The sequence below is a fragment of the Microtus pennsylvanicus genome, chromosome 1, assembly GCF_037038515.1.
Source record: "Microtus pennsylvanicus isolate mMicPen1 chromosome 1, mMicPen1.hap1, whole genome shotgun sequence".
Lineage (NCBI taxonomy): Eukaryota > Metazoa > Chordata > Mammalia > Rodentia > Cricetidae > Microtus > Microtus pennsylvanicus.
In genome coordinates this window covers 171,933,838-171,957,609 of record NC_134579.1, presented here as the reverse complement: position 1 = coordinate 171,957,609, position 23,772 = coordinate 171,933,838, and the positions used below count along the sequence as shown (strand labels likewise).

Sequence of the window (23,772 nt, the reverse complement as noted above, 5' to 3'; positions counted from 1 at the left end):
TCCTATTGGCAGTTGTTAGCTGCTGAGAGCAGGAGAGACAGTTGTCATTAACAATGTACCTTGGCAAGCTGTCTGCTCCTCAATGGAAGAACACATAACCAAGAATCTGGACAGCCTAATGGAGTCTTGAAGGACTTTTTTTTTTAATAAGAAGGTTGGGTGGGTAGAAAAGAGAGTGTGGATCTTGGAAGAGTAGTGGGAAGAGGAAACAAATATGTTCAAAGCACGTGATATTAAGCTCTCAAACAATTAAGGAAAATAAAGTCAAAAAAAGAACTTGTGGATGTATTTTCTGGGTCTCTGTGTGTATTCATGCATAAGTGTTTGCTTCATGTTTTAAATATATTAGAATCTTTTGCACTAAAATAAAGATGGATTTCTGGGCTCCTTGGGATTTTGTACCTACTCTTATTGATCTAGGTTGGTGATAATGATGTGTTAATTTTCTACAGTCTGTGTATAAGTCACCCATGTTCTAAGTAGTCACCCAATAAAGTGACTGTCACCTTCAAAAGCTTTTTCCAGTTTAGTTGTCTGTCATCTATCCCATCTATCTCTTGTTTTTAGCCTCTCATACATTTTAGTTTTAGATTCAAACATGCACTCTGAAATTAGAGAATTCTTTTGTCTTCTGGTAGCCTGTAGCCAAAGGTAGGAATGATTGATGTGGAGAATCACCATGTCTATAAAAAGGTCAGCACAGAGATGCACAAGATGTAGCATTTTTAAAGAGAATGCATCTAGCCATGCTCACATTCAAAGTCTGGGAGTCCAGAGAAGAAACCAAGTTCTGCTTGGTAACAATATTTGGAAGTGCACATGAGCATCCCACTTTTTAAATCCCCTCCCAGTCAAGTAGAATGAATAATTGTGTATTGTATTCTGGGATTAAGATCTACTTTGTGATTTATGTCCCTTATCAAAAACTTGTTTAACAAAAATACTAGAATAACCATAGGGGAAAATGCTGTTTTCCATCAAAAATATGTCTATTTCCACAAGCAATGTTTAACAATAGCTACTAAGGAAAACAATTTTTTAAAAATCGATTGTAATAATTACTCTCCAGGTGTTCGCAAACAGAAAACTTCCCAGGACAAGCAGAAGGTGAAGCGAGAGCATGGGACACCCACTAGCCAGATAATCCTCGCTGGAGTAACTGAGAAGTGTCTGAATGTAGGTATGTGTATGGCGGACCTCTCCTTAACCTTCTTCCTTCAACCACACTGGCTACCTCACCAGCACTCTGAAGGCATGCTTGCATGCACACAGGAGTGTCCATGCAGAAACTCCTGATATGCCACCAGCATGAGGTCTTCCTGGTCTTCTGAGCTTTTAAACATGATGTAAAACAATCTACAATGTGATTGTTAGTCTCCTCCCACTCTCTAGTCTCAATATTCTTATTTCCTCCTTACTGAAACCTATCCTTCTTTGAATGAAGAAACCCTTTTTCTTTCATGTATGAACTATCTAAAATACATTTTCAAATAACGCTTTGTTGGTCTTAGTTCTTCTATGATAGATAAGATGAACAGATTAAGAGCATATACATTTGAAGTAAATAAGTTTGAGTACTCACTCCGGCAATCTCTAGGTGGTGGACTTTGGCAAGTCTCTATGTTAAAACATCCTATTCTTTAATTTTCTTGTCTCCAAAAGTGAGGATAATAAGACTGTCAGTAGGTTTTCACCCGTGTGACAGATACCAGAGATAAACAGCTTCAAGAAGAAAATTTGATTTCACATTTCAGTGGTTTTAGTTCATGGTGAGTTGACTCCATGTTTCTGACTCTGTGATGACCAGTATGGCAGAAGGACTTGGTGAGGAGAGTTCCAGCAGCTGATGGCAGGCAGAAAACAGAGAGTGGAATCAAGGATCCAGGACAAGATGAATCCTTTAAAGACACACCCTCCATGACCTACTTCTCCAGCCTAACTCTATCCTCTATTACCCAAACCCGTCCCACATCATTATATCATTCACCTATCAAAGGCTTTAGTCATGGCTGAAGGAAAGCCTTCACAATCCAAACACTGAAGAGGGATGAGTCCTGCCAACTGAGAGAAAACGTCAACCATCAATCTTGTGGGGACACGTACTATAAAAAAATGACAGATGGCATGCATGTTGTTGGATTGCTCTTACGACTAAGTACAATAATGGGGAAAAGTTTCAAATTGGTGTTCAAGACATAGTAAACCACCAAAGATTCTCAGTCAATTCTCACACTAAATGCTGGAAAGTAGATGGCATGGTCCCATTTCAAAATAAGAATGTTCTTGGGAGGCAGAGGCAGGTGGATCTCTGTGAGTTCAAGACCAGCCTGATCTACAGAGCTAGTTCCAGGACAGGCTCCAAAGCCACAGAGAAACCCTGTCTCAAAAAACCAAAAAAAGAAAAAATAAGAATGTTATGACCCTAGTGGGTTAGATTGCTGTCTGATAACACAGAAGGACATAAAATCAGCAGGAAATGTCTGACATAACAGCTGGGCTCAACATCACCAGACACAATAGATGCCTATCAATTAGTTGATATTGATTAAATATTTTCTTATCCATTCATAAACTTTTAAACTAACATATTATGAGATTATACAAAACTTGAGTCGTCAAAAGACATCCTGAATGTCTGTAGCTCAGTGGTCGAAGGCTCACCTAGTATATACAAAACCCTGGGGTCAAGCCCCAGCACCTCAAAAAGATAGAATCGAAATATAGATCTGTGTATTGCATGATACTGTACAAATGTGTATATGTGTGGTGAAAGTGTCTGTAGGCAAGAAATATCTTCATTTATCATGCTCCACCTTCGATTTTGAGACAAGCTTTCTATCGCTGAACCTAAAACTTGTCAATATAGTTAGACTGGATGGTCAGCAAGCTTCAGATATCTTCATCTCTCACTTTGCCTCTCCAGCACTGAGATTTTAATTAGATGCCATCCTTTCTGGCTTTTATACATTGAAATGGTGCCTTCATGTTTACAAGGCAAAAATTTTGCTGAGTTATCTCCCTAGCCCCAAGAATGTAAAATATGTTTAGCTGATAATAAGTACATTATATTAATGGATTACTTTGAATTGAATTATAATTACTGGATTATTTATTTGTTTTTGTTTTGTTATTTTTTGGCTTGATCCAGAGGCATTTTAAGTATTTCTGTTTGGAGGCATTGAATAAAAGAGGGAATGCTAGTATCGTTTAAATTTTGGGTCATTCTATGATTAGGATGATTTAAGTAATGGAAACAGCAGAAATATTTAACACATTCCTTTTTAATGTTGAGTTTCATTATTTTTATTTATGTGAAGGTGTATATGTCTATACGGCAGGTGCCTGTGGCTTAGAGGCACCAGATCCCCTGGAGCTGGAATCACAGACAGTTGTGAGCTGCCTGATATGGGTGTTAGGAAAACAATTCAGGTTCTTTGGAAGAACAGCAAGTGCTTTTGACTTTTGAACCCTCTCTCAATCCCTATTTAATATATTTTCATCTCTCTTTATTCCCTAAGAGGCAGCCCCGCCCCCCGTCTTGCACCTTTCACCCTGTCCCACTTGAGCTGGTGCAGGTCGGATATAGTATCCCAAGCTAAAAAATAACCTGTAGAATCTGGGAGAATATGCAGAAAAACTATAAAATTTAGATGAAAGAGTATTAAAATTCTTTTTGGAGAATTTACAAAGTTACATGGCAACATAGCTAACTAGCCCATCTTGAAATCTCTTTCTGTCAAGGAAGTCATACATTGGTCCCATGCTTCTGCAGAAATTATGATGGTTTGTAGTAGACTGATAGATCCATTCTTAAATTCAACTTTGCCCCCTGTGCTTACTAGGTGATATAGTAGTCACAAGACCAAAGTGAGCCCCAGATTCAGATTCTCTGTTTAGTCACTAATTTGAAGTGTTCTCAGGCATATTACATACGCTCATGCCTTGATTTCTTCATCTCATATGACATTATTATGAGAATCAAAATATTTTATGCAAACAGAATTGAAATTATCAGGGGTCCTATAACAAATTACAGTTATGAATAAGAGATATGTGAATACTGATGCAGCTAAGAAATGGTTCAAAACTCCTGGAAGGCAGAGATCAAGAAATAGACATGATAAAAGAAAATGAAAGATGCAGAAACACCAAACTGTATAGAGATTCTGGGAGCAGACTGGGGAAAGGCTCAGCACCAGTGTTGATCCAATGCTGTTCAATTCTCAGTTATTAAATGTCAGAGACCCAGAATATGGTATTGCTAAAATCAAAAACACCAATGATAACCTTTGCTGGAGAGGTTGTGGAGGAAGGGGTACCCTCATCCATTGCTGGTGGGAATGCAAACTTGTCCAACCACTTTGGAAATCAGTGTGGCAGTTTCTCAGGAAATTCGGGATCAACCTACCCCTGGACCTAGCAATACCACTCTTGGGAATATACCCAAGAGATGCCCTATCATATGACAAAAGCATTTGTTCAACTATGTTCATAGCAGCATTATTTGTAATAGCCAGAACCTGGAAACAACCTAGATGTCCTTCAATGGAAGAATGGATGAAGAAAGTGTGGAATATATACACATTAGAGTACTACGCTGCGGTAAAAAACAATGACTTCTCGAATTTGGCACTGTGTTTTGATCCTACTGCATGTACTGGCTTTGGGGGAGCCTAGTCTGTTTGGATGCTCACCTTCCTAGACCTGGATGGAGGGGGGAGGATTTTGGACTTCCCACAGGGCAGGGAACTATGACTGCTCTTTGGACTGTAGAGGGAGGGAGAGGGGGAGTGGGGGGAGGAAGAGGAAAATGGGAGGAGGTGGAAATTTTTAATAATAATAATAATAATAAATAATATAGCAAAAAGAAAGAAAAAATCCTACCCAGAGAAGAAATCTGTTTTTTGAAATCTAAGGCTCAGTTGGAGAATCACTAGTCAATGGCTCAATTCTATCTCCAATTTTGACCGTCAAGTTTTTCTAAAAATACAAACTTAAAATGCCAACATACTTTTGAGGTTTTTAACACCCTCCTTAGGAGGTGGCATGGATCATTATTGCTACTTATTAAGCATCTTGACAGAACCGGATTCCAGGATAATTATTACAGGAATATAACAAGAAATGATTAATCTGGGGCTTACTGGGGGTGGGGATATAGTCCTCACTTACAAAAGTGCTTTGTAAGCTGTAAGTATCTATACAAATACTGTTCCCAATAAAGGTGTTTACAATGGTACTATTACAAAGTAGTAAGACACAATTGGGAAAGTTTCTCTGCCTCTTTTACTTAAAGTGTTCATGAGCATGTGTTCTTCAACACACAGCAGAACAGCATTGGCTGAAAACACTCAGGCTTTGTATCTGCTATTCATGGGCTGCCTGTTGCATGCTTGTCTTTGTTCAGGTTTCTATTGCTGTGATAGAACACCATGACCAAAATCAACTTGAGGAGGACTCTGGGTTTAGTTCAGCTCACAACTCTTGGGTCACATTCCTTGCTGAGGGAAGTCAAGGCAGGAACTCAAGGCAAGAAACCGGATGTGGATGGAGGCCACGGAGGAGTGCTGCTCACTGGCTTGCTTCTTATTTGGCCTGCCTTCTTATACAACCCAAGACCACTAGCTCAGGGGTAGCACCACCCACAGTGAGATGATCACTCCCACATCAATTATCAATCAAAAAATGCACCACAGGATTGCTTAGAAACTATATAGTGAAGGCATTTTCTCAGCTGAAGTTCCTTCTTCCAAAATGACTTTAGCTTGTGTCAAGGTAACACGAAACTAGCAAAAACAATGCCGAACACTTTTAAATATTTGTCTGGTTGGTTAGTTTGGTTGGTTTGTTTTTGGTTTTGTTTTGTTCATTTCATAAGGGATAAGTGTGTGTGTGTGTGTGTGTGTGTGTGTGTTCAAATATTACTGGAGAGATATTTCACCATCTTAGACAGTTAAGGAAATTGAGGCTCAGATATTTTAATAAATAATAAGATAATAATTGGTAAAGCCATGATTCAAACGCATGCCCATTTTGACTCCAGTATTCACGCTCTGCAATTTTTAGGTAAGTCAGGAGGTAATGAGTGAAAGAGACATGTGCATAATAAAAACAGTAATAATAGCTATCATTCATCAACGTGCCAGGTGCTGGGCTAGATACCCAGGAGATTTAAATCCATCATCCTAAGAAACAATTCAAAAGGATCCAATCATTCCATCTTTTCCAGATGAATTAAAGGTTACCATGAGTTCCACTTGCCTTAGGAAATTTTCAGGTTCAAGGACATTGAATTGTCAGTACAACAAAATACACCTGGTAAAGAAAAGCACCGCTGGCCAGTCAGGTCTGCTGATCTAGGCCATCTATTCCATTCAGTAGGGAATATTATAGTCTAAATAAAACCTTCAGGACAGGTGATGGTGGCACCCACCTTTAATCCCAGCACTTGGAAAGCAGAGGCAGGGGATCTGTGAGTTCAAGTCCAACCTGGTCTACAGGACAGCCAAAGCTACACAGAGAAACCCTATCTTCAAAAAAAAAAAAAAAACTACAAAAAAGACTCCAGACTAAGTCATTTGTACCATTTTCTTTTCTTACTTTATTTTATTAGTGATTTCAGCCTTATTTAGAAGTGTGTGTGCTTTAGGGTAACATAAAACTTTCACAACGTTGCCATTTATTCAATTACTATGTGCAAGTTTTTGTTTATTTTATTGCAGCCCATAGCCTCAAAGTTAGATTTTTAAGGTTACAAATCCATGTGCTCAACTTGAGGCTTCATCAGCTAGAGTTTCACAAAGAAGCAAACCATGAATGCAGATTTGGTAAATTCAGGAAAAGTGTCTCACCAGTATAAACTGTTCTGAAACATCCCTGGTTACAATGTGACATAACCAAATGGCTTCCTTCCACACTGATCTAGTGAGAGATCTAGGGCAGCCCTTTGCATTCATTCATTGTCCAGGTGTCTACTGGCTGTTGTTACTTTCTCCCTCCATGCTGGGGCCATTGACAGATAATAAGAACTCAAAAACCCGTCACTTCCAAGAGTTGTGCCAATTAATTAGTGAGCAAACACATGACACAAGATTTTATATTATAATAGCAAAATAAATTAAAGTTAATACCAATCCAAAAAAAAAAGAACACCCCTCCTACATCTGAAGAGAAGGCACAGGCCTGGGAGGTTCTTGTGGGGGTTGCAAGACAACAAAAACCTTGTCCTGAGGTTTTTGTGCAGGAAAACTCCAGAAAGCACAGCTGGAAAGGGAGGCGAAACAGGGCACCAATGCCTTTCGTCTCCCTATGCCCTGGCCTTTGGCCTCCACGTGATGGCAGGAGATTGGCATAATTAAAGCAGTGCTTTTAAAAAGATGAGTTTGGCAGGACAAGGCAGGATGGATTGGTGGGACAAGAGGGGAGCAGCAAAGCTGCTGCAATAACTCAGGCCTCGGGTGATGCGGTCTGGACAGAGGTGGCAATAAGAGCAGAGGGAAGAAAGAAATATACAGCGTGGCACCAAGAGAGACGAGCAATCCTGTGACGAGCTCTGAGGACGCAAAGTGCATTCTGATTGGGAATTCATGTGCTTTACAAAGGAGCATTATATGCAGTATTCATAATAGTAGGTTCCACTATGGAAGCTAACTTTATTTTGGCAAAATACTCAGTTACAATCCCCCATTACAAGAAAAAAAAATGATTACTCATAAAACTGGCTGAGGTGAGAAGTTAAGCTTTATTCTGGCATAACGCCTATTGATAACTACAGTTGCAGAACGGCAGGATAAGCCAAGCCACTGCGTAAGGAAAACTAACCCCATTAGTGATGTTTTGTTTACATCCAAATTCCTACTTCTTAGTTTAGCTGTTGTTAGAGTTTCTACCAACTGACTTTTTAAAACTATGAATTAAGGGTAGAATAGCTTATTTTTATAAATACATCAGTGTGGTATTCTACCCTACATGAGGGTTTTTCAGCACATTCTTCTTGAGGTTAGTTTGATTGTCCTCAAAATGTCTCCGTGTGACAATTATTTTATTTTTGCAGATAGGTGGCAAGAGCCCTAGGGAAAGTAAGTCAATGAATTGGCCAAGGTAGTGAGGATTCAGGATTTTAGAGTTTCCATCCAGGCCCTGTAGAGCACATAAATAAAGTAGACTAGAATGCAAGTAGTAATTCTCTAATTATTTATCTTAGTAGAAATGTCGTCAGGTCAATGGAACTTTCCACACACATGCAGAAGGCAAGTGTCACTTCAGTCTTACTTGGGTACTGTTGTAATGCATCAGGTAAAACAAATTGTAGCTTCTAGTATTAATTCATTCCCCACTTAGCATTGTTAAAATATTTATGATTATAATAAAAATGCTAACTTATTGTTATCCATTTTCCCCACCTTTGATATAAAAGCGAGCTTCCATTCTCTTATAGAGAGGAATGTTGTCAAAGTTTGATGGTAATTTATGTCGTCAGTCCATTAAGTTGATGTTATGGCTCCCAACACAACTATTGTCCATTTATGAGAAACCCAAAGACCACTCTAGATCTCCACAAAGGCCATTTGATACCTGCCCTTTCGTGCAGCTGACCTTGAGGGGAGTCGAGTCTGGTAATTTATGGCGAACACCATCTAGGAAGACCCATTTGCAAGATTCACTGTCATTTAGTGCAAAATGATCGGTGCCGAGTCCAGAGACAATCTCAGGTCTTGACAGAGCGATCCTACAAAAAATATTGCCCACCCACCCAGGTGTCTGTTCCAATTATCTGGAGTAGAAATTAATACTTTTAAAAGCTGCTAGCTTTTGAAAGGTTATTACAATTTATTCCAGCAGTTTCTTTTGCCCATTATGATGAATTAGTTTATTACACCATTATTTTCCATGTCAGCTTTTTAGAAGATTGAGCATAATGTAGACACATTAGTGTGAATGGCAAACATACTATTTTATAGCTGAGTCATATATTTCTTTGAGAAAAATATGCTCAGTTTTTAATAACGGGTAATTTTATGTTTATGTTCCCTAATGCTGTTGTCAGGTATTATTTATTTCTATTTGGTAAGAACTATAGAAGTTTCTTTTAAAGTGCTAATGGTGGTTTAGACAGGCTTTGGAACCATACTAAGAATATATTACTTAAAAGCACAAAATATAAATTGCAAGTATTTTTTCCCTAAAAGCTAATATTTTCTAAGGTTTCTTGACACCAGTTTAATATATAGCGACTTCTCAAGAGAGAATAATACTTTGATTTCAATGTTTTCCCTAAATATAGTGGGGGAGGAGACATCTTTAAGATACTTTCTAAATCTTAATAACTTTCAAGTCTTCTTTTAAAACTAAATGCCATTTTTGCAAATGATTTATTGTTCTGTATAGTCATTTAGGAATACTCAGTAACCTACAGATACTTCGTAACATGATACAGGAGAACCTTGATGGTGATTTCTTCCCTCTAGACATTCTTCCCCACTGTGTATCTACTAAGGTTGTAAGAATGTTATTTCCCATGTAACCAAATATTAGAAACATTCATTGTACTTACACATGACATGGCTCAATTCTATCTCCAATTTTGACTGTCGAGTTTTTCTAAAAATACAAACAAGATTGGTCATACATATTCCAAATGTACCTAATACATGTTATCCTTTCATATAGCAGATATATGTAGAGGTATACAGATGTTGCAGATATACATAAAGCAAATAATAGCTTAGTGATCATGGAGAAAGATGTGGAAAAGCAAATGCCTTTCAGAATTTCATACAGCAATATCATGTGCTTTGATTTTATATTTGATCCCCTCCTTCCCTCCTCTCCTCCCACATATATCACATAAATGTTGAATACCATTATAGGGCAGGCATTTAAAACAGTTGAAACATTAAAGACAATGTTGTAAAGTTTCAAACTTTTTGTTTCTGGTACAATTATTTTTCTCCTGTAGGTTTCTTTTTAAAGGAATACACCCTTAAAAAGCCGGGTCTTTTATAAACTGAGCTCGTGAACAAATTTAGTCACATTTTAATAGCTTTCACACTGCCACCTCCACCCAGCAAATGCTGCCAAGGGGAATTCCTTTTCTCATCAAACATATTTGTTTCGTGGGCAAATGTTTTCCACTTTGCAATATCTATTTTGCTGATATGATGGGAGCAAATGTTAATTTTTGCGATATTGTGGTTCAAATGTTTCACACATTTTTCCAATTGTGCCAGAATTTTATCTTGCTAATGTGATTGCCAGTTTTTCTGGGGTGTTAGGGCAGTGAGAGCAGGACTTAGAGGTCACTGAAACGTTCCATAGGAGGAGCAGACCTGTGCCATTAGCACCCAGAGCTAGAAGGAAAAGTCGCCAACATTCCACTGACAACTGTGTGTGTCCTCCAATTATCACCCCAGACCAGTCTCCTGATGAGACGCTGTAGATGAGAACAGGTTGTGTTTTGAACTTCACTGTCTTAAAACCGTGACTTCTTTCCTTAGGGATAACGTGTTTGAGGTCACCCATGTAGTTCTATGCTGTGGTCTGTGCGCGGTGCCACTACCAATAGAAATTCCAGCATCTCACGAAGAAAAACCAGGAAATGTTCTGTGTGACCCAATCGTACACTCCCGTGTAATACAGGACATTTTGTCAGGCTGAGAATGCCTGGCCAAGTGTAAAGTGACTCCTATCACTGTTCCTGGTTGCATTTACTGGTCTTTAACAGGTGTGCATACATCCATTAAAACATATCTTTGTTAAACTCACCAATCCACCTGATTGAATGGCTGTTTATAGACTCTGAGCACTGCATGCAATCCTGGCTTGGTCCAAATAATCCCCCTTTTTAGACCTTATTTTCCTCATCTGCTACATGCAGAAAATTGTATGTCCTGCCTTATGATCATTGAGGACAAAATGACATAGTACATGTGCATGTTTCACAGGTTAATAGCAGCCAACCCATTCTGCAGGTGACAGTGTTTCATTCTGAGAGGTATCATTTGACAAAGTACTCCTAACTGACCTCTAGAAAGTAAAGCTTCTGTTCTCAGCATGAACAAGCAAACACGTATGCTTGGAAGTAAATTAGAACTAGACAAACAAATTTCATTCTTCCTTTTATTTATTTTTTAATGTGGGAGTCCTCTTTGACCCCCAAGACTGAAGTGTCTTCTATGTACTATGCACTGGGCAATGCAAGGGTACTCTAACACAAATAATCCAGACACTATCCCAGAAAAGATGAAACTATTAAAACCCACAAAACAAAGGTAGCATGCAACATGTGGGGGAAAATCAGGCACTGTGGGATTGTACAGAAGATGGGCTTCACCCCAGAAAAGCTTCTTGAAGAAAGGGACTGTTCGACAAATAAATGCATAGGAATTGACAGATAAGGGAAAAGGAAGTAATATACATACCAGGATGTACCATGCACAAGAAGCAGTATTGGAAGGTAGAGGCCTGCCTTCTGTGTGCTGGAAACTTAAAAGACTAAAATGAGAAAGAAAAAAAAAACAATGGAAGCATACCAAGAATCAAGAGCTAGAACTGTATGGTGTCTGCACATCTGGAAATGTCACAGTGAAACCCATTAATCTGAATAATTAATATGCCCCAATAAGGGTAATACTAAATAGCTTTCAAAATAAATAAACTAAACTATAGAAAAAAGAGAAAACGTTACAAGAGCAAGCAGTGACCCATCTGTTAAGACTCATGTTCTGTACTTGGGACTTTGTTATCAGGATAATTAGCACTCATCAAACAATCTTACCTATAATTGTTTTTTATCAATGCATATTTGAAAAGTAAAGTTATATATATATATATATATATATATATATATATATATATATACACATATGTGTGTTTGTGTACAACGTAAGGGTTTGATATACAAAGTACAACGTGAAAGAGATAAATGAGGCTCCCTCAGGAAATCTGAAATACATAACACATCATCACTAAATAGATTCCTCCCCCATCCTCCCATTCTCATCCTTCCAGCTCCTGGCAGCTACTGTAATGTTTGCTGAAAAGCCATTGGATGGTTTTTAATTTAAGTGCCTTCATCATCAAATTTGTACATTAGAAAAGTCACTCTTGGTCAGGAGATAAACTCAGTTGGTAGTATTCTTGCTTAGGATCCATGAAGTACTGTGTTTAATCTCAGCATGGCATAAACCAGACATATAGTTCACCTATTTTTAATCCCAGAGCTTAGGAGTTGGAAGCAGAAAAATAAGCAATTCTTTGCTACATAGTAAATTTGAGGACAACCTGAGATGCATGAGATTCCATCGACTGTAATAAATAAATAGAATTTAAAAATAATGAAGACATTGTTAATGCACGATGTGGATGAATTGGATAGAAATATAAGAAAGACTGGAATGGTTAGGAAACTGTAACAGTAAACCAGACAGAAGATAACGGAGGGCTGAATTTGAGTCTTAGCAGTAGAAATAGGGAGAAGGCAGGTAGAAACATCATGCTTGGTGATCTAGAATGGTCCCCTAATCCTAATGTCATCTCTGAAGGAAAGAGAGCAAGAAAAGGAAGATAAGGGGTAGAAGATGAGAGAGGTGAAGATGTCTAAATGCTGAACACACGGAAGCATTAGATAACTGGCTATGAATTCAGAAAAGAAGTCTTAGATGAAGATGTGACTAATAGAGTATTGGCAACAGTTTGGGGCTCAGAGTAAGTTGCCTAACCAGAGCTAACTCTAAGAAGAGACAGACCAGCCGGGCGGTGGTGGCGCACGCCTTTAATCCCAGCACTTGGGAGGCAGAGGCAGGTGGATCTCTGTGAGTTCGAGACCAGCCTGGTCTACAAGAGCTAGTTCCAGGACAGGCTCCAAAACCACAGAGAAACCCTGTCTCGAACCCCCCCCCCAAAAAAAAAAGAAGAGACAGACCTACAATGAGAAAACCCATATAGAGTTGTGAGTGGAAGAAAAAGGACCTCAAAAATCCCTGAGGAGGGAGAGCATGGGGTGGTGGGAAGAAGGAAAGAGTGCTGCTTATCACGGCGACCAATGAGAAGGAGGTTTTGCAAGAAAGGGCTGAACAGCCAACAGTATCAGATACTGCAACATTGGGAAATAATCTGAACACTGAGAGAGTAGCCTCTGCCCCTGACAAGAGCCTGGATATTTTGCTAGTGAAAGGCCAGCATTAACCAATCCCGGGCACAAAGAAAACAAAATTACAAGAGTCTGTGGAATTCTTGGGAAATGTGATGAGCCGATAGCACATTCTATAAACATAATATTGAGATAATTACATGAATTTTTTCATCTGTGAAAATACATACTTTTAAGCTTATCACGACGCAATCATGTGTTGATTAGCTTTTGTTGACTTGACACAGACTAGAGTCTTCTGGGGAGAGGGCACCTCAATTTGGGAATTGTTTTCATTATTTTGGCCTGTGGGCAAGTGTGGGGACATTTTCTTGATTAGTGATTGACATAAAAGAATTTAACCCACTGATGATGATGTCACTTTTGGGCAGGGGTCCTGGGCTCTATAAGAAAGCAGACTGAGCATGCCTTGGAGAGCAAGCCAAGAAGCAGTATTCTTTCATGGTTTTGTTTCAGTCCCTGCCTCCATGTTCTTTCTTTGCCATTCATCAATGATGTATTGTGATGTAGAAGCTTAAGCCAAAAAAGAAAAGATAAATTCCTCCCTCCCCCAACCTATTCTGGCTGGCGTTTTATCACAGCCACAGAAAGTAATCCCAGAAGAGGTATTAACAGGACTTTCGAGCACAATGGGTTTTTTAATCACTAAATAATTACTTTCCAGGACTTTTTTTTTTAATATTGAGAAAAGGCGAGGGTGAGGTATAGGAAAGAGAAATTCCTAACTGGAGAGAAGTTTGTGTGCTTACATCTACTTCTGTGGAGTCAAACTCGGAGCAGACTGAGGTGGGAGAGCCAGTGATTCATTATTGTGAGTGAAGAGGGGACGTGTCATAAATCAGAACCGGGAGCAGCCTGGCTCTGTGTCCCTGCTCTCCTCCAATGCTGAAAATTAATTTTCCTCGAGATTTTTTTTTCCTGGCGGCTGTTATTTACTATTGTCCACCCAGACTAGCTCATTCAATTCTACAGGCAGTTCCCATTGGTATAGCAGGGTAACACAGAGCAGATTAGTGGAAGGGGTTGCGAGAACTCCATGCGAAAGCCCAGTCTGTCAGCATCTGTCATCCCCTCTCATACTAAGCCGAAGCCCAGTATAGAATATGACATTTGTGTTTGGAAGAGATCTGAGAATGATCTTGTTTGGGGACTTTCCCTCGCAAGAGTGTTTAACATCACTTAGGTACATAAAAGATTAGACCCTTTAGGGAACTCTGCATCTCCCCACAATGACTTAGTTGCTTCAGGGAAAGACCAAGGAACAGTTGGCATGGTCTCTAGTAGAATCTGTGCCCTTCTTCCCACTTCCTACCTCGCACCTGTCTGGATCAACAATTCTCAAGATGATCCAGACACTGGCCTCAGGGCCTTCACACATTCTGGCCTCGTTTAATCCCAGTCAGAGGCAGGAGGGGCATCCATTTGACAAAAGAGGGAAGTCAGAATCTGAAAAACTAGGTACTTTGTCTAAGGGTTCATCTAATAATTACAAAGGAGGTATTCAAATTCATCCACATTGTTCTGCAGTGTCTTAGTAGAACTGGATGAATGTGCTTGTGTGTTTTCTCTTTTTCCTTTTGACTAGAGTCCACTGGTTTGGTTAATAGTTAATTTTTTGTTTTCTTTAATACTGCAATAAGCTCTATTTATCTCACTTATTTTCTCCTTTGTATTTCTCTACATTCTATTATTTACAGATCTATGAGATACTTAAAACTGGGGACAGTTTATGGGGAAAGACAGTAGTCATCAAAATTCAGTATCATAATAAGTTATAATTCTTAATAATAACTATATCAGTGTTAAACAGAAGAGACACAATGTTACAAAATAATTTGCATCAATTTGTTTTCTAAGGGGAAAAATGAGGGAGTTAAGAGGATAGAAGGTACCTGAAAATGGGAGAAAAGGGTCTCTGTGATCATTGTGGAAGACATCTGTGAGGTGACATTTGGCAGAGGAAATGAGGGAACCCATGCATATCCCTACATGAAGTGGACTTCAGGAAGACCACACATGCTCAGGAAGGATCTGAAGCAGGAAGGCTAACATGCTGTATGTTGCTACCCCTGCCTTCCAGCAACGGGAGCAGTGGCAAGGTGAGAGAAAGAGACTATCAGATGTAAAGGCACAGGGTGATCTTGTCAGGCACTCGGAGTCTCTGACCAAATATAGTCAATGAGTAATATTTACAGTTCACCTTGCTTTGATACATCCTAGCCACATTTCCCCAGCTCATGCCTTTTTGGAGTTTCCTTTCAGTTATAAAAGGGCAAAGGGAGGATTTGATCTGAAACCAAGATGAGCTGCATAAGAAAAGAAGTGTGCTTCCATCCCCTGACCACCCCACTCCTGCCTTGGAGGCAGGCAGCAATAATTGATCACAGATTCTCCTGTCACACTGTAAAAGGTCAGAGCTGAGCAAGAGGTGCACCATCCCAGACATAACACTTAACATTCGGATGTCACCATCTCTTTCTGCCTGCCAGCTGTTTGCTGAAAGTGCCATCCAAAAGCTAAGGTCTCAGCATCTGGATTTGTCTGTGTTTCTGTCTGTCCACCTCCCGTCTAACCTTCCTGAGATCATGTCTGCTCCCCAGTGAATGGCCCCTGACACTCCATGCATTCAGTGTTCATGAGTCTCTTAAGTAACTCTCTCTATGTCTTCTTAGCCACTTAAAACAACCTGAACTGGATGCAAACTAATCTTAGCCTTTCTGATTCTTAGTTTACACATCTGCAGAATGGGTTGGATCTTTCTCTGGCTGCAGAACTTCTTTGAGTACTAGGGAGGCATTAACTATTTGTAAAGTAGTTATAGATGACTTGGTAATATGACAGAATAAGAGTTGGAAGGAGTAGACTCGAGGAATTTGAAGCAGAAGAAATAACTGAAAGTATTTACATTTGGAACTAAGCCAATAAACCTCTTCTGCCTTATCTGCCTGGGTGTGAAAGAGTGAATCAGATCTACATAAAGCAATGCATGGCACACCGGAGCAAAACCTTGATCATATCACCAGAACAGCATGATGGGAATCTGTCTGACTGTAAACACAAATATGAAAATAATCGTCAGGCAAACCTTGCTATATAAGGAAATGGAACTTCTCAATGGATGGGTGGGAAAGAAGAATATATCAAGGGAAATGCAGAAACAGTAGATACTCCAAACAGCATTTGGGGTGCTTGGAAGTGTAATCAATTCAAATAGAACATTTTCTATTGCAAGTAGGCCTCTTGTTCATCCCAGTTACCCAGAACCAAAATAATCACACAGAAACTATATTATTTAAGACACTGTTTGGCCCATTGGCTTTAGCTTCTTATTGGATAACTCTTACATATTAATTTAACCCATCTCTAGTAATCTGTGTATCACCACATGGCAGCAGCTCACTGGGTAAAATTTTGGCATCTGTGTACAGCTGCTACATGGCTTCTCTCTGACTCTGTCTCCTTTTTTCCCAGCATGCCGTTTAGTTTTTCCCACCTATATAAGTTCTGCCCTATCAACAAGCCAAGGCAGTTTCTTTCATTCATTAATTTCTTTCATTCATTCACAGCATACAGAGGAAAATCCCACATCACCTCCCCTCTCCTGTTTAAATAAAAAATAAAGGGTTTAACTTTAACATAGTAAAATTACATACAATAAAACAAGTATTAAGTAAGAATTATAGTTACAATATTTATATCTACTTTATCTTTTATCATAACTAAGGAAAACTATAATTATCACTATCAATTCTTCAACTCCTCCAAAGACTCCAGGAGGATATAATATTACCTAAGTAAACAGAAAGTATTGTAAGCAACTTCTAAAACTCTAGAAACGACAGAGACTCATCACTGCCTAGACAGTCACCCAAAGTTCTTCTGTACCTTTGGGGCATCCATCTTCAGTCTACTGGCCCATAGTATACAGCAGACTTTCCATGAAGCAGGAAATTTCTAAGACAGGTCCACCTATATTGGCAGTTTGTCAGTCACTTTCTTCTGTGTCTTTCAGAATGTCTGGCAGACTCTTTCATGAAGCAGGAACCCTGAAGGATTGTCTCAACTTTAGGCAAATTCAGCAGTCATTTCTCTGTGTGTCCTGCCTTTCCAGTTTATCAAGCAGTCCAGGCAGGAGCAGTTTCTTGCCCAAATAGCTAACCAACTCCATAAGGAGCCTCTTTGTTGCCCATCTTCCTCTTGAAGTAACTTGGTGCTGCCAGGAACAGATGTGTCTCACTGTCATGAAAAGTCCTAAGTTCTTAAATATTTTAAATGCTGTATTCTGCAGGTCTCTGAAAGATTTTAAGAATATCTACTTAACTGAAATATATCTCTATATATCTAGAAAACCTAACTAACATGACTGCAAGCTTGACTATTATGATGATTATCTATTTGTCTACATTTTTAATTATACATTAGATTTTTATATGAACTGCACAATCACAATACCTTGATCAAGAACAGAGATATACCAAGATTTATTTGTATTAATAAACCAAGACCTATACCAATGCAAATCTTTATAGCATATCACTCTTTAAAAGTAAACAAGCATTTATAATCAGTAATTTGGAATATGGGCATAGTTTTCTCCTTACTGCTTCCTTCTATTTGTTGGGTGAAGTAAATTTTTTGAGGAGTGTTCAAGGCATCCTTTCAGGAGTCTTGGTCCATCAAACCATATTAGTCTGGAAGCAATCCACAGGTTCTCATTCTCTGTGGAAACAAAATAAGAACCTCTTTTCCAAAGCAACATACCCTTAGACCCAAATTCTGAAGATACCCTTATAATATACATATTGGTTTAGCTTAACAGCCCATACAATGAAATATCTCTGTGTACTTAGCTCCTAATTTTGAAATTAGTGATTTCAAAGAAATCACAATAATATACATAATGCAGACTCTCTTTGAATTTTCCAATTTTATGTGGCTTGTTTTTCTTTATTCCTTTTAATATATGACTCTGTACTCTGCATGTTAAAAGACTTTGTTCTGATTTATTATAAACCATTTATTTCCTTTTATAACTCTCTATACTCATTTTCTTCTATCTTACAAGCCTATGTACATTTATCCAACACTGTGACCCATTTAGAGGTCTTTTATGTCTAAATCTGTCCTACTGTGTATCTGTAATTCTTTACTGTCCAGGAGTGCTTCTTAAAATGTTAAGGGCTTCTTTAAAACTTAAGCAGCACCATTGCTAGGGGAAATATGGTACTTCCTGCTTGCCTTACCCAATCCAGCATGCTGGAGCTGCTCGCAGCACCAGAGAGCGATGCACAGTGCCCCATCTCTAGGCACATAGCTGGTCCATGTTGCCACCAAGCAAACCGTATGTTAACAATTTTGACATTCCAACCTATTGTTACTTAATGAGATTACTCAACACCATTTAGTTAGTTATATACAAATGACAGACTTGATGCTGGGACCTGACACTTCCTCCCCAAAAGAAAACATACAAGAACATGTATTACTAGCTACTCCAAGGAAGTGTAAGCCCAGGGTAGGAGCCTACTACCTTGGCAACAGTGGCCACATTATGACCATTAAGTAAGTGTAGTGGGGCAAGGAGGAAACGTTTTAAAAAAAAAAAAAAACAAGCCAAGTGTACTCCAGGAAACATTCTAGCAGATATACAGAATCCCAAACATTAGCTGGAACACAAAGATGAGGCTTCAGATCGCTATGGCAGGGGCTGGTGGAGTCACTCAGCTGATAGAGTGCTTGTCTGGCAAGCTCCAAGTTCTAGCTTTGAGGTCCAGCACTGAATAAAGCACCTGGGGGCATGTCCCTGTAATTCTAGCACTCAGAAAGTGGAATCAGGAAGATCAGAATACAATATAGTCTTCCGGCTGCACAGTGAATTTAAGGCCAGACAGGGATATGTGAGCATATGTCTCAAGAAGAAGGAAAGAAATATTGGTAAAGCAACTAAGGTGGAGAGGCTTTTAGACAGGTCCCCAGACTCAGGTAAACCAGAAACCAGTAGGTTAAAGCAACACAGAAGCTTGACTAGGCTAGCACAGTTCAGAGTACTGGCTGAAATCTGCAGTTTGTGGTGCTGAGTCACCGCATCTGTCTCTGCTGAGATGGCAACTGACTGGTCCAGGATAGCGCCTAGACAGGGAGAATGGACCACGAATGGAAAAGGGGTATAGAGATGGAGAACAACCCTTGATGACTCCGGACTCCTGCCCACTCTCAGCAAATCCACTCCAGCCTCTGGATTTCTTTGAGCTGCAAAATTAAATCCCGAGGAGAATGATGGGAAAAGTAAATCTGGTAATTGCCTGAGGGTTTCAGATTCCACCTTCTTTATAAAAACTAGTCCATGTTCTGTTCAGGCAGCAATAGACTTATTTCTAATAACCTCAAATTTTACCTGTAAAATTCAGACAAGAATGAAATCTTCAAAACTTAAAATTGTGAAGACAAAAGTTCATAGAAATTCAAGAATGTGTAAGTGTTAATAATGAAGGAGAGAGAGAGAGAGAGAGAGAGAGAGAGAGAGAGAGAGAGAGAATATATGTGCTCGCACACAGGAATAGTGCTAGAAATTTACCCAAAGAGCTAAAAGTGACTTATCTCTTGAGCCACACCACAATCCAAGAGCTAAAAGTGACCTACCTCTTGGGCCACACCACAATCCCAGATAATGAATCTTTAACAAGATATGAGGCTAACCTGTATGTTCTGTGTGGAGAAACACGATGAAAGAAATACACAAATATACTCACGAAAAAGTGAATGTTGAAAAAATAGAAAGCTGTGTGCTAATGTTGAGACTTGATGCTAAAATGGTATTTTGAATAAATTGAGAAAGATACATTTGAAATTCCCAGGCCCAGACAAGAGGATATATGATTAGGCTAAGTGCACTGGCTTTAAAAATGTGACCTTATAATGAATGCTGGCACAAGAGCTTATATTACCCTCTTTTAATTTACAGTTGCAGAAATGTTGACATAATTTTCTACATTTTTTCATAATTTGATTGTATCTTCTTTAAAAGGGGCCTTGAATGCACTGGGACTCCAAGGGTAAATGTGTATTTAGAAACAAGTGTTTGTTCAGCTACAATTGCCTTCGGGAGAAAGGCTGGGCCAGTTCACTGAGGCAACTGGAATCCTATCCACCAGAAAGCTAATCAACAAGATGGCTAGTTACATTTATGAGTATTTCTTTTAGAGGCATTTAGTTTCCATCCCGCAGATGGTGGCTGCAGTCCATTAGCTTCGAGCTGAGCTTTCCAGAGTCCTATTGTACTTAGGAATATTGCGATTGCCACAGCACAATTATTTCAAATTCAGTCAGAGTCAGTGGGCCTAAAACAAAGCCATGTCATAACAATTTAATCCCAGCTCACCTTCCCTAATGCTGGCTACACAAGCAAACACCTGCTGAATTTTGTTCCGTGTAATGAGAGCATGTGGGCAGCAAAGATCAAAGAGCGCTGACATTTGATCTGAAAGCTAACATGGTTGAACCCTGTCAAAGAAAAGGGTTGCTGTTATGAGGTTTCAGAAAGCTACTCTATGGATTAAACCAGGGGCCCAAAATAAACAGTGCCAAAAATTCTTGCTTGATATAGTCACTGGGTAAAGTGTGTGCCATCCCTCCAGCAGCAGCGTGTGCAGTTGCTTCGATGGTTAAAATCAGCTTGGCTTTGAACAACTTAAAACAAAAAAGAACGGCCTATTGTAATTTACAGTGGCAAGATAATATATGTTTTCTGTTTTCTTATTCATGATTTCAACAGGCAATTATAATGTAAGGTAGTGGGCATTAAGGATGCTTGGGTTCTTAGTTACATTGACATTTCCACTTTCGAAAAAGAGCAAAATATTTTGAGCTGTGAAAATGCCCAAACTGCAGTTCATGCAAGACACCTCTGTTGTCCCTTCTAGACTCTTCTCTGTCATGTTTATAGTGAATGAACAAGTATGATCAAAGTTTTTCTTTCAGAGTTCTGTTGTAGTTGCTAGATACATCGCCTACACCTAGGTAGACCTCCTTTATATTCTCTCTCTCTCTCTCTTTCTCTCTCTTGCCTTTCCTCCCTCCATCCATCCCTTCTTTTCTCTCTCCCTTTTCTTCCTTCACTCCCCTCTAACCAGGACTTCATTAAGAAGCCCTGGATAACCTGGCACTCACTGTGTAGACTATGCTCGTCTCAAACACACAAAGATTCACCTACCTCTCCCTCTCCACCCCGCCCCCAACACTAGTGCTGATACTAAAGGCCTGTGCCACCACTCCTGGTCTCCCACACTTCTCTAGAGTTAAAATGGCCCAGGACTTTCCCATGCAGTCTGTTTAAGTCCAGGTGTAGCAGTTTTCTTGGGGTCTCCTTCCTGTAGACCATGTTTGTGTGCTTTCTTGTGTTTTAATTAACTACTTGTTTTGATGTATTTACTCAAAACAGCAACTGGATCTTCCATATTTGCTTATGTGATTGCCTTCTTAGAAAGATGTTACGCCACCCTAAGCAAGTCCTTCTATGCTGTGCACAACTGGATGTTAGGAGAGCTGAATTGTGTCCTTTATGTTGATGGTTATATGCGCGTAGGCTGTGCGACACCTACCATGATGAAAATGCCACAGAATTCATGAATAATGTCACAGGCTCAAACATATTTCATAGGATTTCCAAGCAAATCATTGTACTGGAAATATTATTAAGTCAATTCTCTTTATTTATTTATTGAGCAAAAGACTAGTTTTCAATTAAAAAAAAGGCTTGATAAAAGTCAAGAAAAACATAATTAGCCATTTTCTGTTTCTTATAGATCACAAATTCTCATATCTCAAAGGAACACTAGCCAAAAGTGTCTAAGTATCCTTTCATCATGGACAGTCTTGTTATACCTTTATCTGCCATGCTGGTCTAAACAAAGAAGACTGCCCCAGCTTCTTAAATCTGGATCCCATGGAGGATGTAGATTAACTAAAATTCTGGACAGTGTTTTAATTCACCAGGACAACTTCAGAACAACTGATAAAATTAAACTTGAGCAAGATGCTTGCCCGTAGTCCCAGAGACACAGACAAAGGGAGATCTCAGGAAGTTTAAGTCCAGCCTTAAACTTGCGAGCTAGATCAGGCTGGCCTTAAACAGTCATCATAGCAAAGCAAACAAAATTAAACTTTGGAGTAGAGTATGTTGGCTCACACCTGTCATCCTAGTATGTGGATAGGGGTAGGGGTCGCAAAGCATGGTGGCTTTCATCTGTAACCCCAAGATGTAGATGGGCACAGGGCAGCAAGAGAATTGCTGACATTTCTGAGACAGCTTAGGCTACCGTGAGAAACCCTGACACGACAGGGTAAAACCCTGTCTATAAAACAGTTACCATTTACTGTATGTGTATTAACCTTTTCACATAGAATTCCAGATTCCAAAACATCTCTTGGCCAAGCATCACACCTCACACCTATAATCCAAGCTCTTGGAAGGCTGAAGCAGGAGAATTGCAATGAGTTTGAGGTCACACCAGACTGTAAAATGACAGACTTTATCTCCCAAAATAATGTTTTTGGAGAATTCTCCTCACATAAGAATTTGTATCTGGATGAATCTAAAATGGCTGAAAGATGCTTAAAGAAATGTTCAACATCCTTAGCCCTCAGAGAAATGCAAATCAAAACAACTCTGAGATTTCATCTTACACCTGTATGAATGGCCAAGATCAAAAACACTGATGACAACTTATGCTAGAGAAGATGTAGGGTAAAGGGAACACTCTTCCATTGCTTGTAGGAGTGTAGCCGCTTTGGATATTAGTATGGTGATTTCTCAGAAAATTGGGAAACAGTCTACCTCAAGACCCCAAAATACCACTTTCGGGTATATACCCAAAGGATGCTCAATTGTACCACAAGGACATGTGCTCAACTATGTTCATAGCAGCATTGCTTGTCATAGGCAGAACCTGTAAACAACCTAAATTCTCTTCTATTGAAGAATGGATAAGGAATACATGGTACATTTATACAATGGAGTACTACCCGACAGAAAAAATAATGACATCTTGGAATTTGCTGGCAAATGGATGGATCTAGGAAACATCATATTGAGTGAGGTAACCCAGAACCCCAGAAAGACAAATATCATATGTACTTGCTCAATAGTAGCTTTTAGACATAAAGCAAAGAAAAACTAGCTTACAACAGAGCCACATTGTGACAACAGATTAAGTATAGTATAAGGGGGCTATTGGGGATCGCTAGGCAAGCATTCTAACACTAAACTGTATCCCAGCTAGGTTGAGTATCACTTAGCAAACAAATGCTTGGAATCAGATTAAAATTCAGGGTTGCGCTCACTTGGGAATATTTGCACATCATAATGAGCTATAGAATCCACCTGCTTTGTTATTCACAAAGTTAGGTGGTAATTTTGCATATTAAATATTGTAGGCAAGCCAAAAACTTTATGCTTCATGTTGTCACTCAGAATGACTTGGATTTTTGAATATTGTGGATTTTGGATTTCTGAATTCGGGTGCTCAGCCCGCAGAAGTTGATTTATCAGTTACCCTAGCAATTTCGAATGAGCACCCTAGGCTGGTGGCGCACCTTTGCTCCATTGGTTTATCTCAGCCTCATTC

The 23,772-nt window shown here is 39.3% G+C and overlaps 1 protein-coding gene across 2 annotated transcripts in view; it reads left to right on the top strand.

Moving 5' to 3' along the window:
- The window catches only part of Hs3st5 (heparan sulfate-glucosamine 3-sulfotransferase 5), a 265,477-nt gene that overhangs the window by 165,382 nt on the left and 76,323 nt on the right, over positions 1–23,772 (top strand). The window contains exon 3 of one of the 2 annotated variants that reach the window (XM_075945508.1): positions 1,070–1,180. The exons of the other annotated variant lie outside the window; for it this stretch is intronic. The gene's annotated coding sequence lies outside the window, so the exon portion shown is untranslated. The remainder of the gene's footprint in view (positions 1–1,069; positions 1,181–23,772) is intronic. 2 annotated transcript variants of the gene reach the window in all.